Source organism: Amblyomma mixtum, chromosome 3 (genome assembly GCF_055824585.1).
Source record: "Amblyomma mixtum isolate Tamu chromosome 3, ASM5582458v1, whole genome shotgun sequence".
NCBI lineage: Eukaryota > Metazoa > Arthropoda > Arachnida > Ixodida > Ixodidae > Amblyomma > Amblyomma mixtum.
Window position 1 is genome coordinate 301019336 of NC_143014.1, and position 12176 is coordinate 301031511.

The 12176-nt window shown below is 48.4% G+C and overlaps 1 pseudogene across 1 annotated transcript in view; it reads left to right on the forward strand.

Moving 5' to 3' along the window:
- The first annotated feature begins 843 nt into the window (after window positions 1–843).
- The window catches only part of LOC149355372 (uncharacterized), a 57961-nt pseudogene continuing 46628 nt past the window's right edge, over window positions 844–12176 (forward strand). Inside the window, exon 1 of the transcript XR_016289348.1 lies at window positions 844–2978. The product of XR_016289348.1 is annotated as an uncharacterized LOC149355372 (transcript). The remainder of the gene's footprint in view (window positions 2979–12176) is intronic.

Genomic DNA, 12176 nt, shown 5'->3' on the forward strand with positions numbered 1-12176 from the left:
TCGAATCATGTCAGTGTAGATAGAAATGAGAGACTGTCTTATGTGCTGCACAAGCTCGGAAAAAGGAAATAAAAAAAAATATGCATCCCATACAAAGAGTGCGTGAAGTTAGCACAGTGTAAGCTGAGAGATCATTGGCAGGCTAACTGAAATAATGAAGTAAATAATAAGCTATATCTGGTAAAAACCATTAGCGGAGAATAGAAGATATGCACACACCAAGAACATTTCACTGAAGTAATTTTATGCCGTCTTCATACTGCAGACAAACTCACACCTAACACAGTTGACAAAACACGGAAAACTTCTATGTGAGAAATGTGGAGGTAAGGTCACAGTAAACCGCATTTTATTTCATGCGTGCAACTTGAACTGCTAAGGCAAAAATTTTTTACTCTGTTTTTATTCCACACTGAGCACATCCATTTCCACCCAGGCTTGCTCCTAGGAGATAGTTCATTTGTTGAAACTTCATCTGTGAAGCAGCTGCACTACATTGCACATACTGTGAAGGGGATCACCCCGCATACTCAAGGTCTTGCCGAACAGACCGTACACCTGCGGGTTCTCCGCAGGCCTCCAGAGCTTCTAGCGAGGCGATGCACCAAACGCCAAACTTGCTCCTGCTGTAGCAGTAGCATAGCTCACTTGAGCAAAAAAAAAGAAAGAAGATCCCAGTAACAGCACCCCCAAAACTGGTATCTTAAGTTTTTAACTACACTCCCAAAAATCATCCAACATGACACTGCTTATACAACATAACTGCCATGAACTATTACATAATTAGTGACATAAAAGAGCTTTTAAATAATCTTTCTCCTTTGGCTTTATACCTACGGGAGACCAACTTAGGTCCCAAACAGAAGGATATCTTGAAGAAGCATAAAATCTTTCGGTGTGACATAGAGCAAGCTAATAGGCTGTCTAGAGGTGTTGCCCGTGTTATCCAGACCGGTGTTGCAACCCGCGAAATCAAGCTTAAAACAAAATATGAAGCTGTTGCAGTCACTGTCCTTCACTTTAAAACAATCACAATATGTTCTGTACATCTTTAGCCACACCTAACAATTACACTTCATGACTTAGAAATACTTTTTGACAGCTACCAGAGCCATAACAGGTAATTTGGCATTTTAATGCTCAGTCCGGTTTTTTGAGAAGTGTGCAGACTGATACTAGGGGTCGTATTTTAAAAGATTTAGTTCTCTCAATTAATGTCTGCCTGCTCAATACAGGCAAAAACACGTACTGTTCTCCAAGCTCGGGAAAATGAGCTGTAATAGACTTGTCTTTTAGTTCGTCTCTTTTTATGAATTTTAAATGCGATATCCTTGACAACCCCTATGGAAGCAATCACCTGCATGTAGGAATCAGCTTGTCATCACCATCAATCATCCCAAACAAACCGCGTTGTTGGATGCTCCACTTAGGTGGCTTGGAGCTGTTTCGAGAAAAGTCCTCCCTAGAAAGAATATTTGTGGATCATCTCAGTGCTGATGAACTGAATGAAATGTTTACGTCCTGTATTATTTCTGTGGCATGCCTAGCTATTCCTTAGTCCTCGGGAGTGTTTTGACAGAACTGCAACATTTAAGTATAACAAAAAAATATATAGAAGTGAAAAAGAAGCAAAATAAAGCCTGAGGAATTTTTCGCAGGTACTCAACTCACGAGAACCATATATAATTTAAAAAGATGAGAAAAAATACACGGCGTATTTTCTGTAATGCTGAGAATGTTTTCTGTCAGAACTTCATACCTTCTGTAAATTGTTCAATAACATTAAAAAAATGTTGGAGCAAGATCATAATCTAAATGGCAACTTCTCCCCTTTCACAATTCTTTTTCGAACAGCCCCTGGTGCACAAACAAATATGGAGGAACAAGCAGACATCTTATAGGTGAACATTTCTCAAGTGTGTCCTGTTCTCACACTCAGAATAATTTTCACAATACAAAAACACAGCTGAGAAACACAGACTTCCAGCAAGTGGTTCTATAAATCAGCCATTCAATAGACGAATTACAATTCAAGAATCAAACGAAGTTCTATCTGTTGACAATAAATAAGCTACCGACATGGGCGGTCAGAAATGGATTCCACTTCTCAGAAAATAATGGCTGTCATGTTCTCTCTCAAACAAGGCTTACAGAACAATCTCATCCTACACCTGTGGGAAACCGAATTATCAGTAAAAGAAGAATAAATTTCTAGCTATAACTTTCAACAAAAAGCTCGCATTCCTTCTACACATGCATACACCTGAAGAAAAAAGCTTCCCAATCCTTAAATGCCCTAAAGGTGCTCTCATAAAAATGGTGGGGGTCCGATAGGACATGGCTTTTGCACATTTATTGTGCTCTAGTACGATCTTGCCTAGATCATGGGTGCATAGTCTATGGTTCCGCTAGGTCATCCTACCTAGAGAGATTGGACCCAGTACATAACTCAGGATTTCAAGTAGTTAGTACAGGACATCACTCATGAATAGTCTCTATAAGAATGCAGTTAACCACTCATCGCAGACAGAAGAATCAAGCTGACATTCACATATGGCCTAAAAACCTGTTCATGACCAAAACATCTCTGCTAACCCATTGTTATAAAGTGCCTACCCAAACAACCATTTAAATACAAACCCCAAGAGTCGGGCCACTGCTCCTCCACTTCAAGCGTGAAGTACCGTATTTACCCAATTCCAACGCGCACCTTTTTTCGAGAAAAATAAGTATCAAAATCGCATGCGCTTTGGATTCGAGTAAAAACCGAAACCACCCCATCGCAGCCCATCGCAATCGCCATTATACGATGTGGGAGCTGGTGGGAGCTTACTAATTGCTGGCAACCATGGGAGCACGTTTGCTCGTCGTTTTCTGCGTCGCAATTTTTAACCGGTGTGGTCATTTCTGTCAGCGAACGTGGCACACAAGGATTCACGGGACGAACCGCCTTGCCTCGCTTTTGCTGCGTTTACGACGTGAGTAGCAAGCTATAGCGTCGTCCGTAGCGCGACGGTGGTGTTCTCCGGCGGGCTCTCCGGGCGATATCGTTTTTGAGAATGTTTAGTTTATGGGGTTTAACGTCCCAAAGCGACTAAAGCCTGTTTCACATGCAAGTGAAATTGCTAGCGAATTCTGCCGCCGCGGCGGAAATACCTGTTTCGAGTCGCCGCTGTGACGAGCGGTCAGATTCCAACAAGTTGGAAATTTTCGCTGCGACGCGCCACTCAATCGCACATTCGCTTGCATGTGAACCAGCCTTAAGGCTATGAGAGGCGCCGTAGTGGAGGGCTCCGGAAATTTCGACCACCTGGGGTTCTTTAATGTGCTCTGACATCGCACAGTACACGGGCCTCTAGAATTTCTCCTACAAAGGAATTCAACCGCCGCGGCCGGGATCGAACCCGCGTCTTTAGGGTTAGCAGCCGAGCACCATAACCACTGAGCCACCCTTACTCCTTCTGAGTGATTGTATACGCACGACGTCGTGTTCGCCAACCGGAAGTTTGTACACGCACGACGTGATGCGGTTACGCCATCTGACGAGAAAAACGAATATCAACTTTGTTGCTCCGTGGCCTCCGTGATCGGCTCCGGATGCGCGCCGCTGTTCTTTGCTCTATCGCGGAGGCCACGGTCCCACCGCTCCGTCCCAGCCAGTCATATGACACTCCACGTAACGTCCTTGCGCTCGCATTTGTGTGTTTTTTTTTTACTTCTATTTTTCCTAACTGCGGGCCCGAGAGGAGAGGCGGAGGGAGTGGTGAAAAGTCGTCCGCTTCTACGCAGCGCGTTTGAACTTGTTTGTTTACGTCAGTCTTGTTTACAAAATTGTCAGTCCAATGTTTCCAATGCTGCTACAGCCTTGCTGCGTCCGGAGCAAAATGTGTGTGTGCGTGTGTGTGCGTGCGCGCGCGCCTGTAGCCTGTAGAGACGCGTGTTCCAGAATTACAAAGCCGCTAATAATCGTTCTTGGCCGCCTAGACGCAGGCGGCAGAGTTTCGTGAGACGTACCCGCCGTCTGCTATCCCAGTGTTGCCATACTGTAGTGTTGCCAGACTTGCGCGACTCCCAGTGTTGCCAGACTATAAGGTTGCCAGATTGTGAATTAAAACCCAGTGTGGCCAGACTATTTGTTCCCTCTCCCTTTTACATTCTCCTCCGCCTACAGCTACGCTGTCGCGCCGGAACCACCCAGCTCGTTAGAGCAGCCTTGCCCGGAGTGGCCGCCGCCTGTTCTGTTCGCAAAGCGAAAGAGCACGTCCGCGGCGGTTACGAAATTATTTTTTTAGTGACTTGTTGAGCAGGCGGGTACCACAGACGAAATCTGCCGATGCGTGGCCCCAGTGAGCGTAATAAGACGAGAGAAACGCGTGATTTTGGTGAAATAAGCGTGCTATGCTCAAATTCACTTGTCGAGCAGACGGGTACGACAGACGAAATCTGCCGATGCCTGGCCCCAGTGAGCGTATTAAGACGAGAGAAACGCGTGATTTTGTTGAAATAAGCGTGCTAAGCTCAAATTCACTTGTCGAGCAGACGGGTACGACAGACGAAATCTGCCGATGCGTGGCCCCAGTGAGCGTATTAAGACGAGAGAAACGCGTGATTTTGTTGAAATAAGCGTGCTATGCTCAAATTCACTTGTCGAGCAGACGGGTACGACAGACGAAATCTGCCGATGCGTGGCCCCAGTGAGCGTATTAAGACGAGAGAAACGCGTGATTTTGTTGAAATAAGCGTGCTATGCTCAAATTCACTTGTCGAGCAGACGGGTACAACAGACGAAATCTGCCGCTGCGTGGCCCCAGTGAGCGTATTAAGACGAGAGAAACGCGTGATTTTGTTGAAATAAGCGTGCTAAGCTCAAATTCACTTGTCGAGCAGACGGGTACGACAGACGAAATCTGCCGCTGCGTGGCCCCAGTGAGCGTATTAAGACGAGAGAAACGCGTGATTTTGGTGAAATAAGCGTGCTATGCTCAAATTCACTTGTCGAGCAGACGGGTACGACAGACGAAATCTGCCGATGCGTGGCCCAGTGAGCGTATTAAGACGAGAGAAACGCGTGATTTTGTTGAAATAAGCGTGCTAAGCTAAAATTCACTTGTCGAGCAGACGGGTACGACAGACGAAATCTGCCGATGCGTGGCCCCAGTGAGCGTATTAAGACGAGAGAAACGCGTGATTTTGTTGAAATAAGCGTGCTATGCTCAAATTCACTTGTCGAGCAGACGGGTACGACAGACGAAATCTGCCGATGCGTGGCCCCAGTGAGCGTATTAAGACGAGAGAAACGCGTGATTTTGTTGAAATAAGCGTGCTAAGCTCAAATTCACTTGTCGAGCAGACGGGTACGACAGACGAAATCTGCCGATGCGTGGCCCCAGTGAGCGTATTAAGACGAGAGAAACGCGTGATTTTGTTGAAATAAGCGTGCTAAGCTCAAATTCACTTGTCGAGCAGACGGGTACGACAGACGAAATCTGCCGCTGCGTGGCCCCAGTGAGCGTATTAAGACGAGAGAAACGCGTGATTTTGTTGAAATAAGCGTGCTAAGCTCAAATTCACTTGTCGAGCAGACGGGTACGACAGACGAAATCTGCCGATGCGTGACCCCAGTGAGCGTATTAAGACGAGAGAAACGCGTGATTTTGTTGAAATAAGCGTGCTAAGCTCAAATTCACTTGTCGAGCAGACGGGTACGACAGACGAAATCTGCCGCTGCGTGGCCCCAGTGAGCGTATTAAGACGAGAGAAACGCGTGATTTTGTTGAAATAAGCGTGCTATGCTCAAATTCACTTGTCGAGCAGACGGGTACGACAGACGAAATCTGCCGATGCGTGGCCCCAGTGAGCGTATTTAGACGAGAGAAACGCGTGATTTTGTTGAAATCAACTTCTCTGTTTTTCCGCATCTTTCCTTGCTAATAGCAATAACACTAGATTATCTGAACAAAACAATATGCTTCTACCAAAAGTGAGTACAAATTATGGAAAACAAACTGCTTTTTTCTCCGCCATCAAAACCTGGAATTCATTACCACTAGCAATCAAATCCGCACGTTCGCAGTCCGCTTTCTACACTTTACTAAAAAAACATCTCTCATCAACCCATTCAGCTTCATGCCATGCTTAAGTTTGCCTTAATCTTATTTTCTGTTCCCCACTCTGACAGCGAACGGTCATAATGTTACTCATCTGGAACCTCTTTTTTTTTCCTCCGCCTATGTTTTATATCTGCATTTATTCAATGCCCATTGCTATCCGATGTCTTTTTGTGTTCTTTCTCTTGCTCTTATGCTTTGCTGTTTTATGCCATTTTTGTTAAATTATGCCCGCTAACTATTGTATAACTTATTCATTGGCGCAAATTACACTAATAGGTTTTAACTTAATTGTATACTTTTGTTCCATCTCCCCTGCCAAACTTGTGCACTTTTCTTATGTATTCCTGATGGGAGGTTCCCCAGACAGTTTTCACTTTGGGACCTCCTACTGTACTAACTTTTTTATGAAACTTACAACTCATTTGTATTTCGTTTTAATAAACCTTTAAAATCTGCGCGAAAAAAAAAAAACCGTTCAAGAGGCGACATGTGGAGTCATGGCACATCCGGTTCACAAAGGCGGCGACGAATAGGACTCCAGGAACGCTTCCCTCGTCGTGCGTTAGTGCACTGCGCCACGGGCTAACAAAGGCAGAGCGAAGGCAGCACCCCGCTGCTGCTGGCACACTGTAGTCACCCCTGAAGAAGGGACCAAGTTGATCCCGAAACGGTGGGCAAAAAAGTAAAAATATTGGTTGGCGTCAGTTTCCTCTCAACTATCTCAAAAACCCATCAAGACGGACTTCGGTCGAAGATGTTTTCATTCCTACAATTACTGTTCTGAATGCGGCTTTCAACGCAGCACGAGCTGCAGAGCATTCTTAACTGCCAGAAGAAAAAAATATCTAGCCACTACGAAGTGACTGGGCAATAATAGGATGCGCGCACATGAAGTAATTATTTCTGCAAGGTTGCTTCTGACGACGCCCGAATTTCGCACTTTTTTCGAAGCTCACCAAGCACAGCCTACAATTTCGTTGTTATCAGTTATTCAGTTCAACACTGCCTACCCCAATTAAAAGTGTCAATGTTGCGTGAATCTGAGCACGCGTCGTTGGTACCTGTAAGCTAGACGCCTACGGCGCCAGTAGGTTCCTTCCCCCTCTCGACGGTAACTACCGTGTCCATCGGAAGTCTAGAGGGGTTAGGAATGGTGACAGCGCGTCGCGCGCTTCGGACGCTCTCCAAGGCCGCGGGAAACGGGGACCAAGGGGCCGACGACCGTTTCCTATTAAAAAGAGATTAGCTCTCAAGTGGGTGGGGGTCAGTAAGGTCGGGAGTCGGGGTCTGGCGAGCACTGGCCGCCGCCCACTTGTACCTACAGTGCCACTCCAGCAGTATTGATTGAAATTGCGCGAGAGCAGGTTTAATAAAGCTCCGCCCAATTATCGACGGTATTAAAACCAGCTGCAAACAAAGAAGAGGAGCGCGCCGAGTCCCAATCTCGGCCGCTTTTCTACAGCCCTTTTTCAAACCGCCTTTTTTCAAACCGCCTGTTTTTTAACCGCCTTTTCCTCCTGTTGCCTTTATTTTTGTTTCCGTCTTCAATAAACTAGTTTTGCTTCTCAAGAAGTTTGGAGTTGCTGCCCCAACCGGCAACGTGTCGCCGGACGAGTGGACGAAGGCGCGAAGCAGTGGCGGTCCGAAGGGCGGAGGGGGCGCTCCCCCCTCCCCCCCCCCCCCTTCCCCAAAAGCCTTTGCATATCTTCCCGAACGTACGTTTTCGGGCTCTCACAGGGCGAGATGTGATTTTTGACGTAAATCAGCAAACCTTTTTCGTCTGTGATGTGTCCAGTAGTCCCCTACCTTGTACGTTCAACGTGTTAGCGGCAGTTTTATTCCACACAATTCTAAAATTCGTAGTTATTGTCGAGGCATCGGGGCCCTGCCATGCCCCGCTGTTGTCTTGCCTTGGCGCCGGCGCGGCGACGACGGCGGTGCCATTCACATGCGGTTGCGGTGGCCAGCAACCTCGTCGGGGCGACGTGGAGCCACTCATTCATGTCTTTATCCCAGCGTGGGCGAGCAGGCGGGCTTGACTTCCCGCTTGCTCTTCGCTAGGTAGTGCACGCGTGGCATGCACGCTCCTTAGGTGCTACCTCGGACTCTACGAGGCCGGGCGCCCCACCCCGGCCGCTCGTGCAGTGTGCCACGCGCGCGATTAGTTAGAGACAGGACGCTACGTACAATTTGTCGTTTTCTGTAAACGATTGTGCACAGTGGCCGCTCGCGCGCTCTTGCTTTCGGACAGAGCCCGGACATTTGCGCGCGAGCGGCGCGAACTTGATAACTTTTTGTATTTTATAAATAGCATACAAAGCTCTTCCCTGTCCTTCTCCTCGCTATATTTTCCCTTTCACCTCCGCCGGCTGCAGCTCGCGTGCTTACGATACTAGATGGCAATTGACGCGGCCGGCAACATTCTTTTCCTTCGCCTTTTTATTTTTTCTTTAAAATAAACCGCTACCACCTATCCCACCATGAGACGCAGCGACGCCAGCGTGGGGATCGTCCCTTCGGTTGGCTGCACAAGACGCACCGCCCAGCCGCCTTGTCGGAGGTGACCAAGGGCGGAACAAAGCTCCTTCCCCGAACTGAGTAATGAGGGCCGCCAATCGTACTCGTGAAATGCCCGGACAGGTGCATTGACCTTGCTAGACCCACCTTGGCGGGGCGGATGTCTCATCCGACGACCTGTTTCTCCCTGGCATCGAAATGAATATTTCTCACGTAGCCGTTAACATTCAAGGCAAGATTTATGGTATAACATTTATATCGTTCATCATTTAATTTTCAAAAAAAAAAACGCGCAAAAGTTGTACAAATAAAATGTAGATAAAAAAAATGTGTCTATTTTTTTTTTATATACGGAAGTTCGTCCGCCCCCCCTAAAACCAATCTCTGGGACCGCCACTGGCGCGAAGTGCCCTTCGAACTGCTAACCACATGCATAGACGAGCCGGCCATTCCGACGACGATCCAGAGGAGAAACTTAACTGGCGCCGTGACCAGGAGGATCAGAGTTTCAAGTTAACAAGTGCCGTGACCAGGATGAGTATGACCAGTGCTTCAAGTTAACACGCTTATTTCACCAAAATCACGCGTTTCTCTCGTCTTAATACGCTCACTGGGGCCACGCATCGGCAGATTTCGTCTGTCGTACCCGTCTGCTCGACAAGTGAACTTGAGCACAGCACGCTTATTTCAACAAAATCACGCGTTTCTCTCGTCTTAATACGCTCACTGGGGCCACGCATCGGCAGATTTCGTCTGTCGTACCCGTCTGCTCGACAAGTGAATTTGAGCACAGCACGCTTATTTCAACAAAATCATGCGTTTCTCTCGTCTTAATACGCTCACTGGGGCCACGCATCGGCAGATTTCGTCTGTCGTACCCGTCTGCTCGACAAGTGAATTTGAGCACAGCACGCTTATTTCAACAAAATCACGCGTTTCTCTCGTCTTAATACGCTCACTGGGGCCACGCATCGGCAGATTTCGTCTGTCGTACCCGTCTGCTCGACAAGTGAATTTGAGCACAGCACGCTTATTTCAACAAAATCACGCGTTTCTCTCGTCTTAATACGCTCACTGGGGCCACGCATCGGCAGATTTCGTCTGTCGTACCCGTCTGCTCGACAAGTGAACTTGAGCACAGCACGCTTACTTCAACAAAATCACGCGTTTCTCTCGTCTTAATACGCTCACTGGGGCCACGCATCGGCAGATTTCGTCTGTCGTACCCGTCTGCTCGACAAGTGAATTTGAGCACAGCACGCTTATTTCAACAAAATCATGCGTTTCTCTCGTCTTAATACGCTCACTGGGGCCACGCATCGGCAGATTTCGTCTGTCGTACCCGTCTGCTCGACAAGTGAATTTGAGCACAGCACGCTTATTTCAACAAAATCACGCGTTTCTCTCGTCTTAATACGCTCACTGGGGCCACGCATCGGCAGATTTCGTCTGTCGTACCCGTCTGCTCGACAAGTGAATTTGAGCACAGCACGCTTATTTCAACAAAATCACGCGTTTCTCTCGTCTTAATACGCTCACTGGGGCCACGCATCGGCAGATTTCGTCTGTCGTACCCGTCTGCTCGACAAGTGAATTTGAGCACAGCACGCTTATTTCAACAAAATCACGCGTTTCTCTCGTCTTAATACGCTCACTGGGGCCACGCATCGGCAGATTTCGTCTGTCGTACCCGTCTGCTCGACAAGTGAATTTGAGCACAGCACGCTTATTTCAACAAAATCACGCGTTTCTCTCGTCTTAATACGCTCACTGGGGCCACGCATCGGCAGATTTCGTCTGTCGTACCCGTCTGCTCGACAAGTGAATTTGAGCACAGCACGCTTATTTCAACAAAATCACGCGTTTCTCTCGTCTTAATACGCTCACTGGGGCCACGCATCGGCAGATTTCGTCTGTCGTACCCGTCTGCTCGACAAGTGAATTTGAGCACAGCACGCTTATTTCAACAAAATCACGCGTTTCTCTCCTCTTAATACGCTCACTGGGGCCACGCATCGGCAGATTTCGTCTGTGGTACCCGTCTGATCGACAAGTCACTAAAAAAACAATTTCACAACCGCCGCGGACGTGCTCTTTCGCTTGGCGAACAGGCGGCGGCCACTCCGGGCAAGGCTGCTCTAACGAGCTGGGCGGTTGCGGCGCGACAGCGTAGTTGTAGGCGGAGGAGAATGTAAAAGGGAGAGGGAACAAATAGTCTGGCCACACTGGGTTTTAGTTCACAATCTGGCAACCTTATAGCCTGGCAACACTGGAAGTCGCGCAAGTCTGGCAACACTACAGTATGGCAACACTGGGATAGCAGACGGCGGGTACGTCTCACGAAACCCAGCCGACGCAGGCGCATTTGGCGGCAGGCGCCTCGGACGCGACCGCGAGCGCCCGCACTCCGCGCGCGAGCGCTGCTTCGTTTTAGAAGTTTCAATGATAGGCGAAATACGAAACAGAAAGAAAGTAAGCAAGCGCGCACTTATGCGGCCGCTACACATCTGTAGCGGCAGCTCCCAAAGGCGATGCGCTCGGTGGCAGCCTCGACTACCGCGATGGCGATGGCAGGCTCGACTGCGGAAAGGGACGCCGAGGGTGGCTGCAGCCGTTGGGAAGGGGTTTGAAGCTCCGCTGCGGGACGGGCGAACTATAACGAAGGTGGTGAGGGGGAAAACCACTTGGTTAGAAAAGCAAAAGGTGCACGAAGGTCAGCAGCGCGGGGGCCGGCCAACCGGCACATATAGCTAGTTCGCTTGCCAAAAAGCGCTGCCGAATGCCGCGCGGTATCTACTAAAATAGTTTAGAAGAGGCAAGCGGTGTACCATTACGAGAGCGCCTAGGGCCCGCCTCGAAGGAAGCGAAAGACTGGAGGTGGTGGTGAGGGAAGGGGAATGGTTCAAACAACGTTATAACTCAGTCGTCTTGCACTCGTGAAAACCACTCAAGTTACAAATTTCCGAACTTAAGACTCGCGTCATGCAGGCAAGCCGAAAAAGTGCTCGTTCACAACGCTGTATTTAGTCACGAAGAGTGTATTCGTTTTGACTCGGAAAATCTTTGAACGCTTGTTTCGCGCTTCGCTAGACGGCGCAAGCGACCCACGTCGTGCGTGTACAAACCTCTGGTCGGCGAACACGACGTCGTGTGTATACAATCACTCTTTTTGAGAATGGATGCAGCGGACACGAAGAGACGTCGTGTCCGCCACGAGAATAGCTTTAAGCGCAAAGTTATTCTACACACAGAACAGAGCGGCAGTTGGCATGCTTCCCGTCATTTTCTTGTGCCAGAGACTTGTGTTCGAGACTGGCGAAGACTGAAAAAGTCAATCTCTGAGTGCAAAATGTCAAGCAAAGGCCGCCGCGGTCCGCGAGCGGGGAGGTTTCCCAACCTTGAAGATGAGCTGGCTGACTTCACGCGGCAGCTTCGTGTGGATCACATGCCCGTCTCCACTGAAGTGCTTTCGAGAAATGCGGAATTTCTAAGGCTATGGACGGCACTGAAGACGAGATGTTGTGGTCAGAGTGTGAGAAGGAGCTGTCC